The sequence below is a fragment of the Colobus angolensis genome, unplaced genomic scaffold (genome assembly GCF_000951035.1).
Source record: "Colobus angolensis palliatus isolate OR3802 unplaced genomic scaffold, Cang.pa_1.0 Scaffold13, whole genome shotgun sequence".
In the NCBI taxonomy this organism is placed as follows: domain Eukaryota; kingdom Metazoa; phylum Chordata; class Mammalia; order Primates; family Cercopithecidae; genus Colobus; species Colobus angolensis.
In genome coordinates this window covers 14,548,906-14,563,299 of record NW_012114252.1, presented here as the reverse complement: position 1 = coordinate 14,563,299, position 14,394 = coordinate 14,548,906, and positions in this window count along the sequence as shown.

Genomic DNA, 14,394 nt, shown 5'->3' with positions numbered 1-14,394 from the left:
TAAAGTATATCTGAGAAGTGGAAAAGGAAATGCATAAAATTTAACATATGACATGAACACATAGATGGTAATGGCAAACCAACACAACACCTCCCTCATGGTCAGATTTCAATTTTAGCTTCACTAGGTGGGGTTGTCTCCTTCCCTGAGTAAAAACCTTACACCCCCATTAATGCAGGTCCTCACTCCAGGCAGCGGCGGAGCCTCACCCAGCGGAGGGTGGAGGAGCTGGCAGGCAACGTGCGTGTAACAAAAGTGCCAAAGGCCGACTACGTGTGTGGAAAAGGTGCTTTAGCTCCCGGATCAGCAGTATCCTCCCCCCTATTCTGGTAAGAGAGGAATGTGTCACGACACACTCTCAACTCCAACCTTCAATTCATTGAAATGTGTTTAAATAAATCAAACCTGGCATCCAGAAATAGAACATTTGTCCACAACTGGAAAGATCTGGATTTCTTTGCTTTCTCTTTGTTTGTTTCCCATAACTTTTAAGCAACCATACTTGCCTCCTTCGAACTTGGCATAATTCACTAATACAAATTCCTAGCCCAGCTTGGAAGGAGATTATTCTTTTGTCACTGCTCAAGGTTATCCACCCGGGCCGATTTCATGTTTGGCTGCATCTGGAGACTCACGTGTCTGCTTCTTAAAGTAACGCGGTCCTCTACCAGGATTCTGAAACCAAAGAGTAGCAGGCAGGTCTTCCGTGCGACAGACGCCTGCTCCTGCTCAGATGACAGTGCGGGACCTCAGGAGGACAGGCGTGTGGGCTCCTCACTCAACATCTCATAACCTGCTCATTTTAACAACTTGACCCGGAACTCAGGGACCCCTAAATAAATGAAAGGAGGTAGTAGAAGGAGATAAATTATTTGTAATGCTCAAAGAAAGACCTCAAAACAGAATAAGTCTACTTTCTTCCCTTGTTTATTATTTTATGGAGGTTGAAGTTTCTCATCTCTGAGAGTTCTGATTTATCTGTTCTACATCTCTATCATCACCTATGTCCATATCTACCTATATCTATAGATAGGGTCTGGATAAGAAAAGAAAAAGACACAAAGCGTAAAATTTAACACCCTCTAGATGCCACCTCAATAAACCTTAGTCTAATTATGGTCAGACCAATTTAAATGATTTAAAAAAAAAAACCAGGCACTCAAGCCAACAAGTTAGACTAAAAGTAGTCCCAATAAGATGAAAATGAGAAAGAAAACAAATGCATATATTAATGATTATAGGTAACAGAAAATAAATTATAAATATTAAACTCATCCTTTGAAAAGTAATATGTAACAATATATTAGAGAATAAAAGAATAAATCAGAACTATCAAAATAGAAATAAGTATGGTATAAAGTAAGATTATAAACTTTATAAGTGCAGAGGTGGTATTTTAGAGCTGTCTTTCTGGCTCTTAGACGAGTGCTTGGGACATACGGGTTACTGTTTTCATTGCAGTTATTTTTTAGCTAAAATAACAGACCATGGAAACATTTCAACATTTTATTAAAAATTAAGTTTGCAAATGTTGTTTACTATATAAATAAGCCAAGGGAATAAAATTACTATCTATTAAGACTAATAGAAATATACTCAAGATTTTTCAAAAACTAGCAATAATAACTAAGAAGCATACAAGTACAAAGTTTTCACTCACATCTACCGTAAATATGTATACCATCTAAAAATTAACTTGGTACATATGGAGAGGTTTTATAAAGTTATATTGTATAAAAAAAGTTGTACAACTGAAACATATTCCTAAGTGAAACATAAATGTATATGATACAATATTATTTGGGGGATTTTCTTAACTTTTATTTCAACTTTGGGGGTACATGTGCAGGATGTGCAGGCTTACATAGCTAACCGTGCGTCATAGGGGTTTGTTGTACAAATTACTTCATCACCAAAGCATTAAGCCTAGTATCTATTAGTTATTTTTCCTGGTTAGCAAGAGTGTGACAAAATAGTTTTAAAGATATTAATGAAAGAAAATGTGTCAAGAGTTTTAGAAGTAATAATAATGAGAGGACTTGCTCTACTAAACATTAATGTACATTTTAAAGAGCAGTAATGATTTCAATGTTGTACTACCAAATAGAAAACAAAAGAAACAACTTAATAAAACAAAAAGTGCAAATGTAGATATTAATGTAGAGATTTTAGTATATGCTAAAAATGCCATCATGAAAAAAAATTTAAAAGATGCATTATTTTGTAAGTAGTTCTGGAGTAACCTTTTACTAATAAAATAAAATTTCTTCTCTCTTACCCTGTGTCCAAATGTATTATACCTAGTTTATATGAGCTAATGTTAAAAACACAACAAATCGAACCAAAAGAATAATTAAATAAATGAGTCGGCTATTTCCACGATTTGAAGCGAAGCTTTTGTAAACCCTTGTACAAGAGGGCAAATTACTTTGTTAAACTACACTTAATTTCATACATTTGAAATACATGTGTGCAAACACAGGCAAACAAACCTTTTAAGCTCCCAAAAAGTTTATAAAGCAAAACAATAGCAATATGTGAATGATTATATTAAAAAATCATAACATCACTAAGAAAAAATATAAGTAGATAATCACATAAAATAAAAATTCCCATATGTGAATTTATTTATAAAAGTTATTCTTCCAAGTGTTGGCATATGCAATTTAAAACTATGAAAATTGTTTCTCTTATAATTTTGGAAACTGAAGAAAATGTGTGCTAGATACCATAAAATCTGCAGTTTAAGAAAATTATCATGGGTCTGCTTTTTTTTTTGAAGAAAAATAAACAACATAAGGTTGCCTTCAATATGTGAATAAAGGAAATAACCTAATATTCAACAAAATCAGATTGACTAAATTGTGCTAGATGTATAAAATGAAGAATCCTAAAATGAAGCAAAAGCAAAATTCCTTTTTCCAAGGAACCTTGCTGACCTGATAAATATTTGAGATATATATTTCATAAAAATATAAAAACAGACCCATGCAAATAAACAGAAAAGCTTCACTTTCATGTTTATCCATATCTATTTAACAATGTCCATGTCTGTTATCACTGAATGACAGCAAACAGATCAGGAAAGATGCTGTCATCCACGAATGGCAGGATCTGTAAGCCTTGCGAGGTAGGATTATTTTTTTCCTTCTATGCATATAGTTTTGAAGTTTATAAAACTTTTAAGTTGCTTTGTAATTAAAAAAATTTAGACATCATTAAAAAATCATTTCACTACATTTATAAGTTTGAAGTATTATAAAATTATGTTGTTTTGTAGTTGCCAAACAATATTCATTAAAATAATTAACTTTTATCAAGTAATGGGCCAATTCGGTTCTCTTCGTTTGCATTATTACATATGTGTTGCTTTGCTTAAGGCCAGTGGTTTAATAGCAGCTTCCTCTCAGACATTAAGATAAAATATCCAAATTATAATGCTTTATGAGGCTTTGACTCGCTCACAATTAGATCATCTTAGTTTGCTTTATTTAATTTCCTTTCCCAATGTCTGTTTATAGAAGTCCGGAAAAGGAATTCTTCCCAAAATGAATCAGAACTGAAACAGCAAGTGTTCCAGAATGAACACTCTGCACAATGCATTCAGACAGGGGATACTTTTAGAACAACCATTATTTTTACCTCAATAGGTCAAGCAATATAAATCACAGCTATAAATGACATACAGCTACGTCTCCCTAAAAATGAGATCATTTCACACAACCAATAGAAATTCTGCGCATATGTAAATCGAAAAAGTTGACATATCAATATAGGCTTTTTATGCCTCTTCAAAATATTATGCATAGTTTATATCCTACATATGACAATAGTTGCATTGTTCCTTGATTTGATTATCTATCATACACGGTCCTAATAATTTCTTTTTTTTTTCCTCTTCTAAGTGATAAAGAAACTGGGCAAGTCTGAAATAGGGCATAATTTTCTCCTTTGCTCATTGTATTTGGAAGTAGCCCTGATTAATAAGATTTATGGATGGGGGCTTACTCGGCTGGGCTTTAGGGCTGTTTTATTTTACTGTAGTCATTGTAGCCTTCGGTTGTCTCTGTTCTTCTTCATGAATTGAACTTTTTACCTCCAAGAATCCATACGCTCATCTGACCTACAGAAAATGCCAAATGCTACCTAATTGTCTCTCTACCTAGAAACTGTAACAATTATTTTTATTTCAAACTTTACTGATTTATTTCAAACTTTACAGACAGAGAAAAAGAACAGGAAAGGAAAGAAACATTCCATGTTGAAGTGAACACATACATGTCATTAATAATTTAAACTAAACATATAAACAAAAAGGTCGAGGTTGTCCGAGATCTTTAAATACACTTTTTTTTTCCATGTCCTGTGTCTTTCTTAATTTGAATTCAAAGAATATCCTCTGGCATTTTGTAAATCTGTGACCTAAGATACTGATCATTTTGCCAAAACACAGCTTTCTTGTACATGATGTGCAAAGATATCAATGAAAATGAACTCAAGGTACTGAATTACTTGCAATGTTTTTATAGCACAGTGTTTCAAAGTAAATCCACCGAGGACAGTACTAGATTCCTGGCTTGTTCTGTTCTCCATTTGCTCAGGCTTTATCTTCTGCCAAAGACCCACCTTTAGGAAAATTAAGAACAAAGGTGTCTGCTGTTATGTGTAGTATCTTTAGTGGAACTAAAACGCATATATGTCAGCATTGACTTGCTAGTTTGATAATAAAAATCTGACCTGTCATCTTTGACCCAAATGTTTGTAAATGCTATGCTTCTGAGATTATGACCGTGGTGTGCACACAGCAAATCCAGAGTGAAGAGGACTTAAAGCTGGGAGCCTAAGGTGGAAGTCGTTCCATGGCCTTATCAGCAATGCAACAATTTTTCCAGCATTCTAGTTTATTTGTCTGTTTCCAGTGCATTTTATGTAAAGGATGGTTTTTGAATTTGCTGATTTGCAGCATCTCCTGGCATATGGTCTCCTTTTTAAACCTATTTTTAAAACCTTTTATGGTAACAGAGGGGGAAAATTTCCCCATCTCTCTCAATGTATACTTACAAAAATAAAATTTCTTCAGAAAATGTACAGTATGCTTAATCCTAAATTAACACGGTTGCTGAAATGTTATTCCTTAACCCCGAGGCATATGCGATTTCTAAAGAAACAAATTCAGCGTTTAATTAACTCTGAAATCCTCCTGTAAATGGAGCTTATATGTGTGTGTAAAGTTCAAGGCGGGATGAATTTAGAGAAGAAAACTCCTCGGGCGGGTTGCTGTCCTACGGAAGCCAGCCGGCCCTATCTGAGGCAGACAGACCCAGCACATGGCTGTGTGTACTAAATTAAGGAGTGCGGAGGTTCAACCAGAGTGCACAGATGAAAATTTTCAATAGACCCAAAAATGTCTCGAAGGCATGAATGAGCCTGTCACTTTTCCTCTGCCTCTCCAGCAAATGATGGATTCACTTTATACCCACAACACAACACGTGAGATATGCCTGGTCTCCTCCGTTATTCTTCCTTCTCCAGTCATGCTGAAATAGAGGTTGTGGTTAAACAAATCTGCTTTTATGGAGCAAAGCACTGTGAAACAGAGCTGATTAGGACCTGACACATCAAATTAGACGGGAACAGCAACGTGCCTGATGACTCTATTGTTTCAGGAGGCGGTGCTGCCTTTGCCATCCTTCCTAACTACACAAGTAACTTTGCTTAACTTTAATTTCGAAGAGAAAGTTTTTGCTACAGTGAAATAGTTATTACTACACACAGAGCATTTTATTTCTAAACGTATTACTACTAATTTTTCCCCCTATATCTTAAAACCTGCTTTACAAAGCTGATTTTGCCAACCAGACACTAGACTAGCAAATCGTCTAACAAACATGAGAATTTACCATTTATGGGATGATGTTTTAAAATGAGATTTTGAGAAAAATAGCAAAGCAAATGACTGATAAAGTAAATAATGAAATAAGCATAAAATGTCCTAATTTTTTAATAAAACCACTTCTATAAATATAGCTAAGACTATTCTCTAATATCTGTCACAGCCATCTTACCTAGTTTGCAAACTATAAAAAATCATGAATCATCTTATAAGGGTGGTGGTTATTGCATAAGAATTATTCTATTTCTTATGCTATTATCTAGCTTTTAGATATATTTTATATATGTATATACGGGTGTGTATATACAAAACATATATATTTACCCACCGAGATAAGTCCAGGACATCTCTCAGTAGTTTATTTACAGTTTCTGAGCAAATAACACCCCAAAAGATGCTTACTTTTAAATATATTCATATTGCTATTTATGTAACTACACTATACTTTCTTCTTCTAACTCCAGAGGACTTTTAAAGTTCACTTCATTTGTATCTGGCAATCTTAAATGTAATACCATGGTAGTAGCCTCATTTACCTGAAATAATAGCTTACCTTAGGGAGGTATAATGTAAGAAATACCCGTTGGGAAATCAGAAATAATGGATTTTTAAGTCACCAATTAGTTGCATATAGCATCCTTTCCCATCTCAACTCAACAGACTGTAGTTTGGATTACAGAACAGAGTGGGTTTGAAATAAGTGACCAAGTCTTAAAAATAAATGATAAAGGCACAGAGTTCACTGGGCCACTCTCACTCAAAATGCTGTGTTAAGATCATGGTGTATGTATAATCTTGTATGTATGTGCGGCCCTCCACGCAAAAGCCTGTGGTTGTACCACTGGGCAGATTCTCTGACCCTGAGTTCTATCTCCCCCTCCCTAGAGCAGGTGATAGAAACGTTTGATCTTAGACATGTTTTCAAATATTTAAGTGATGTTGTCATGTGAAACTGAGCATGGCAAATGAAAACAATTGTTCATAAAATTACTATTTTTCCTTGACATCTATCATAGCTTTTAAAGTTCAGACTGGTTCTGGGAGGATCTGGGATTGTTCCAGATTTGTAAAATCCTATAAATGATTGAACAAAACTGCATTTCCTGGTTAATACTAAGAAATTCTTATAATTGATACCCTTGGTATGAACTCACCTGCTGGTCACTGTGAAATGTACATGGAATAGAATAATCTCAAAAGCCAGAATGACCTTTTTATCACATATATGTCACAAACAACATGTGAGTGTGGGCGCTTTGGGGTTTGCTTCTCACACATCATGTCTGACACTATAAGAAGCTATGGTGTTTTGTTTAACACATCTCGAGGCGATATGAGCACTCAGGACTACCCAGCATCTTTATGTAGTGCTACAGGGTAGAAACAAGCTGTTACGACTCCATTATTTTGGTTGTTACATTTATAACAGAAAAACTGTGGGTTTGAGGAGATCCGCGGGGGATCCCTATAGGCCAGGTCTGGGATAACATGTTTTCAGAGTTGAAGTTCAGGGAAGGATGCCAGGGGTCAGTGCTCCTGCTGGGTTTGTGATAACTGCATCAGTAAGTCCTGTCTAATTCCTCCATCCTGAGAGCAAAAGGGTTTTTCTGGAATGTTGCATTTGCATTCAGAACTTGATTCTTTCTTGATACATTTAAAGATTACTCTACACATGAGCATGCATATGCATGTCTCCCACACGTAACTTCTCAACTGCAAATTCAACCAGTGATAGCAGTAGAAGATTATGAAATACAACTACAGTTGTGAACTCTGTATTGGTTTAACGCTGAGGTTATATACAACTTTATTTGAAATCAAGGCCTGAAATAACTAACACCTTTTCACTCAATTTGTTAATAATAATGATTATATTCTCCTAACATATTCAATTAAAATATGAGGGAATAAAATCCTACAAAGAGGAAATCCTCACAAATTAGTTAACATATGAAATCTTGTCAATAAAATACTTGTATATCAAAAATATGGGAAAGTACTGTCTTTGAACTAGCTGAAGTTAGGCAATAATAATAATAATCTTACCAAATACAAAATCACCAGATTTAAAATCATTTTCTGCTCATTTTCATTTAAATTTTATAGCATAAAGTGCATATATTATGTACTAAATAATATTTGGGAACATTTAAAAAATAATTCTTAAGTTACAGAATTTTACATGGTGATATAATTCCCTTCAAATAGCTTCCCTCCTGCCGTACCTACCAAATCTCACATTCTCACACAGTTACCACACACAAAATAGCTCTAACAATAATTGTAGGTAGTTTTGCCTCCACATATTCACACTCTGTTATTGTAGACTAAAAGTTTCACATTTAACAACTCCTCAATTAAAATTTATTCTACACTAAGAGAAAAATATATTACCATAATGTAGTTAAAGGAAATTAATCATAAATCAGTTGGAATACTTAATATTACATTATTTTAACATATAATACTTGCACAAAATGACAGAGGATGAAATCAATATTGTGAAACATAGAAAAATCATTACAATTGATTAAAGTTGCAATAAGACAGTATTTCTTTCCAGAATAGTATAGAGATTATTCAAATGTGTTTTTTAATTCACTCTCAGAATTACATTTTGCATATATACGTTTCACTTAGGTTATAAATCTTTTTTATTGGCAAGTGTTGGCACTATAGTTTGTGATACATTTTTGTAGCTGCTATATGATTTTCATTGTCAGAATGACAAATTGAAGTCAATGTGGTTTGAAATAGACAACTCAAATGAGGTAGAATAAGCGTTGATAAAATATCTAATTTTTGAAAATATTAGCTTATCAACATAAAAAACATAAATTTACCATCATTTTATGTCAGTTTACTGATGCAAAAATATTAAGTTTTTCTCCAAACTCATTCTCACTCACAATGAAATTTTATTTGGATACAAACCAGGCTTTTATTTTATTTTTAGAAATGAGAATATTTTTTCTTGGAAGACCCTAGAAGAAGATTGTACAGAATGCTTATAAGAATTACATGTGGGTGTTTGAAAACATTAGTGAAGGTATTCATAGACCTATGAAACTACTGTAAAAAATCAGTGTAAAAATGAAATTATACATTAATTGAGAAGCAGATTGTATTATCTCTAAGAATTGAATATAATAAACTTCTTTTTTGAATTACTTTTACAGCAGATATGTTATTTGGTAAATGAGTATTTGGTAAGATTATTGTGATATACATGTAAATGTTAGTCAGTTGATGTAGCCAACCTCTCTGTTGACAAATATTTTTTGAGTGTATCCTACACTGGAAATTTCTTCTGAGAATTGAGTATACAGTGCTAGAAGAGATGGGCAGTCTATATTTATGTTGCTTCATTCTATTTAGAAAGCTATATAATGTACAAATAAACACACAAATAATTAAGATAATCGTGCTGTAAGTGCTGAAAGTAAGGTCATAGTAGCAATATGCTTCAGAGTACTGAGAGGCTATCTGTGGAGATGACAGCAGTGTAGGGATGACAGCAGGTAAGACATCTCTGAGGAGCTGGGCCTTGACTTGAAACCCGAATGTGAGAGGTAATGCATGATTTTACAGGAAGAGGCCTCCAAGGGAAAAGAAGAGCATGTGCAGAATTCCGGAGTAGGAAAGACATTGTGTTTCGAAAGCCAGTTGGATGTGAACGTGGTGAAAAGGGGGAAAGTGACTGGGGGATCTCAGATCACTAACAGGCATCAAGCCTTTCAGGATCTCTCAGGTCATGATAAGGAGCTGGGATTTTAAGAATACTGGGAGGAAGTTAGAGCAGGGAGTGCGGATTTACACTTCAGAAAAATAACTCTTGGTTGTTCTGCAGAACACGGACAAGAAGAGGTTAACTGCGGAGGAGGTAACAGGATAACAGGATAGCATACCGTGGCCATGGTCCAGATGGAGAGGAAGGCGGCAGAGACTAGGCTGCGGGTTTGCTTGTTATTTTTTTTTTTGTTTTTGTTTTTGTTTTTTGACGGAGTCTGACTCTGTCTCCCAGGCTGCAGTGCGGTGGCGCGATCTCGGCTCACTGCAAGCTCCGCCTCCCGGGTTTACACCATTCTCCTGCCTCAGCCTCCCGAGTAGCTGGGACTACAGGCCCCGTCACCACGCCCGGGTAATTTTTTGTATTTTTAGTAGAGACGGGGTTTCACCGCGTTAGCCAGGATGGTCTCCATCTCCTGACCTCGTGATCTGCCCGCCTCGGCCTCCCAAAGTGCTGGGATTACAGGCTTGAGCCACCACGCTCGGCGAGACCCCATTTCCAAATACATGAAATCCATGGATCCCTACTGTCTCTAGATAAAACCCATGTTTCAAGGCCCTGACCGTGTGATTCCTGCCTGCCTCTCCAGCCTCACCTCCCTGCACTGCAGCCGGCAGGATTTTTCAGTCTAACAAGTCATAAAACGCCCTTTGAGAAAGCACCTTCTGACGCAGGACATTTTGAAGGTAGAGGTGCAGGACTAGGAGAGGCAGTGAATGTGAGTGTGAGTGGGAGATAAATACAGTATGTCTCCTAAGGCTTTCTCTGAAACGGTGTGAATGTCATGTTTATTGGGAGGCAAAATGCTTGAGGGACTTGGGAGGAAATTTACGGAAGGAAAAACCATTATCTGTTTTGTCTAAAACTAGTGCTTATCCTAGTGAAGATGGCACGTGGGAGACTGAATATAAGAATCTACCGGTAATGAAATAAGGCTTCGCTATTGCTGTACATTTGAGTCAGTGTGTGGATGCTATTTAAAGTGATGAGGCAAATAAGGGAACTTCAGGAGGGAGTGCACAGTTAGAGAACAGGGGTGAGGGAAGAGCCCTGGAGTGCTGGTCTATTCAGTGAACTGATACAGTTGGAAAAAATACCAACACAGAAAATGTGATTACATTACCAAGGACTGAGCCAGGTGTCAAGAAAGCTTAGAGATAAACATTTTAAGAACAAGAAAGTGCCAAGTGCTGCTGAAACCTAATGTAATATGAGGACAGAAAATTGACCTTCAGCTTTGGCAAGCTCTATAGGTGCAGCCTCCGTGCACTGGGGGCAGAGAAATTCTGACCAGTATAGATTGAAGAGAAAGTGTGAGATGAGACGTAAGGCTGGCGTGACAGGACATTTTTGGAGATGTTCGGCTTTGAAGGAAGAACTTCAGGGTATAAAAGACAGGAGGCAATTAGTACCAAAGACACAGGTACTGAGGTTGGCCTTTGAACAGTGCCTGTCATTTATCTGCACAGGTGGGGCAGCTGAGAATACGGGTACCCATTTTTTAAAGTGGTGATTGGAAGAGGAAGTAGTTCTTGACTGAGCTCGATTATTTTATTCCCGTGCTGAGAGTCCGATTGGGAGGAGCTGTTGAAGAGTTGAGGAGAAAGTATGAGAGAGCCATCCCAGAGAGCAGAAAAGGTAATGTACTAGAGATGCATTGTTGAATAGCGTTGAGAGAATATTTCAGATCAGGATTCATAAATTTGCAGTGAGTCCAGTCAGAAACATTATGAAATGTTTCTCCAGCAGCATTCAACTGTGGCCCTTTCAGAGGGATGGAGCGTCGGAAATACTGGTATTTTGACAGTTCTATTGACAGGTATTTTGACATTAGTTTATGTTTAAGACTATGGGTATCCTAATTCAGATTCCTACCAATAGTGTCCAAGGGTTCCCTTTTCTCCACGTTGTCTCCAATATTTATAGTTTGTCTTTTTTAATAGCCATGCTACCAGGTATAAGGTGATATCTTATGGTGATTTCCATTAGCAGTTCTCTGAGGATTAGTGATATTGAACATTTTTTCATATACCTGTTGGCCATTTGCACGTCTTCTATTGAAAAATATCTATGCAGGACCAGGTGCAGTGGATCACACCTGTAATCCTAGCACTTTGGGGGGTCGAGATCACCTGAGGTCGAGAGTTTGAGACCAGCCTGGCCAACATAGGGAAACCAAATCATTGAAGGATAGCTGGCTTTGAACTCTGGGGTTTGGGATGTAAAACCTGGGAAGTGGGACTTCTCCATGGTGGACAAGTGTCTGCTTCACACAAAGAATCCACAGATTATGTTGCATAGGTGTGCACATATGTGTGTATTTTATGCAAGGCAAACAGATTGTAAGGCTATTGTTCATAGAAAAGTAGTAGGTTATACATACTTTTAATATATACTATTTATATATACTATTTTGGTTAGGTCACTGGAAGAAAGTTTTGAGTAGGAGTAAAACAGCTCTTGAACCTAAAACTTAATTATACCACATTTTACACCAGGATAAATGTGTAGCACAAAAATGCTTCCCATATTATGCCAGACTAACAATATCTGAAATAACCTAACACAATGCTTCTTTTTCCACCAAATCATAGAAATTCAGAAAGTATAAGAAGATGTCAAGTTTATAAGGCATCGTACTAAATAGTAACTTACCACTGTAGGTGGATGGCCTATATTATTTAGTGGAAATAAAGAGCTTCAAAATTGAATGTCAAAACAAAAGTTAGAAAAAATGTGTATAGATTAAAAATACCACAAATAACATGATTTTATTTAATGTAGCATCAATGATAGACAATTTAAAAAATATGTCATCTCCCAAATCCTTTATGCATAAATCATATCTATTGTGTAATTTTTATTTGCAGTTTATTTCATATAATACTTTCCCACTTATTTAATTTAGAGATCAAATTCATCTAATTGTTTATACACCAAATGACACAATGATGATTATTTCTATTCTGTGCTCTATGGTTCCTTAATTGACACTTGAACAATTGTTTAAACATAAAAAGTAATCAGCTAAAATTTATTATTATTAATAATATTAATAATAAAATACATATTGAAATCAAACCTTTCTGCCAAATGGAATTCAGAAAAAACATTTACATAATTAAATACTTTAGCAAAATAGGCATTTATTATCCAGAAAAGAACAAGAGAGGAAAACATACAAATAGATTATCTTTACTCAAATCAACAAACAATTCTGATCTCTTAAGAAACATTAGAGTAATATTTTATATATTCCCATTTTTTAAAAAAAGAGTAAATTTAAACTCAAGGACATTAAGTTATGTATCAAAGGTTATTTTTCAAAGATTCCATTTCTTTTCATTATTCTCTTCATAACAAAATGTAACGTTGACAGATTTTGAAAAGTGCGCTGCTTTTTACCTGGATATCAATTTGCTTAAAACTGGTATTATATTTGTGGCAGTAAATGCCTTGTGATGTCATTCAACTATAAAACAAGACCTTTCTGTGATTCCTGAAATAGGGCCTCAAACAAAATCCAAACTTAATCCAAGTGATTAAGAAAGTATTCAAATATCCCCAAAGCAATGTGAAAACCTATTCCTGACAAACATAGTTATGTTGTTAACATCTCCTATTCTAAAATCAGTTAGCTTGCTTGGAAGAAAAACTTAGAAGAGGAAAGGTATTGAACTTTACCAAGTACTTACCATGTTAAAATTAGACAACCCAGTAGAAAAAAATCACTGAAGTTTTCAAATTCCATGAATTAAAAAAAAAAAATTATTGAAGGAATGTTAACTATAGATTAAGAGAGGAAAATGTGTGTTTCAGCAATTGAGTATAATAGTTATTAAAGTTCCATCATGGTTGATCCTTATGTTCTTAAAAGAGCCTGCCTATGAACAATGATGTGGGTGAGAAAGATCATTAATAAATAATTGTTTAATTGATGGCTCGACCACAGTGGCAACGATGGAACTAAAATCCAGAAACTAAAATCCCCAAAAAGTGAGTGACAAACTCTTGCAATATGTGAGTCAGGCTAAAAGTTCAAGGGAAAGAGGAAGACAAAGAAGGACATTTATAGGATTGAGCATCTTGGTTTGAAAGAAATTATAGGTTTAATTATATTATTCCCTTGTCCTTCCATGAACCCTATGAAGTATTAATAGCCTGTTTTATAGGAAAAGTTCCTTGAAGCTGAGAGCATTTATATAGGTTATCCAAGGTTTCCTTTCTGGTAAATAGTGAAACCAGAGTCCAAAATCCAAACAAACTGACACAATATTTCATGATTTGTCATCTAAATTTTTGTTGCACAAAGTGTGGTCTGTGAACCAGGGATGTCTTCATTTGGGAGCTTGTTGGAAATGAAAGATCTCGTACTCAAACCCAGAACCGTGAAATCATAATCTGCATTGTAATGAGATCTCCAGGTGATTCTTATCCACATTGCAGTTTGAAAGGCACTCAGCTAAAACACTCTGATGGAGGCTAAGTGGAACCCACAACAGGACCCCCAGGAGTCAGAAAGAGTTGAAGGAAGAAGGGAGAGTTAATGTCACAAATGCAGAGCACGTGCTGAGGGACTTTTAGGGAAAGTCTGACAAAAAACCAAACACCGCATGTTCTCACTCATAGGTGGGAATTGAACAATGAGATCACTTGGACACAGGAAGGGGAACATCACACACTGGGGCCTGTCGTGAGATGGGGGAAGGGG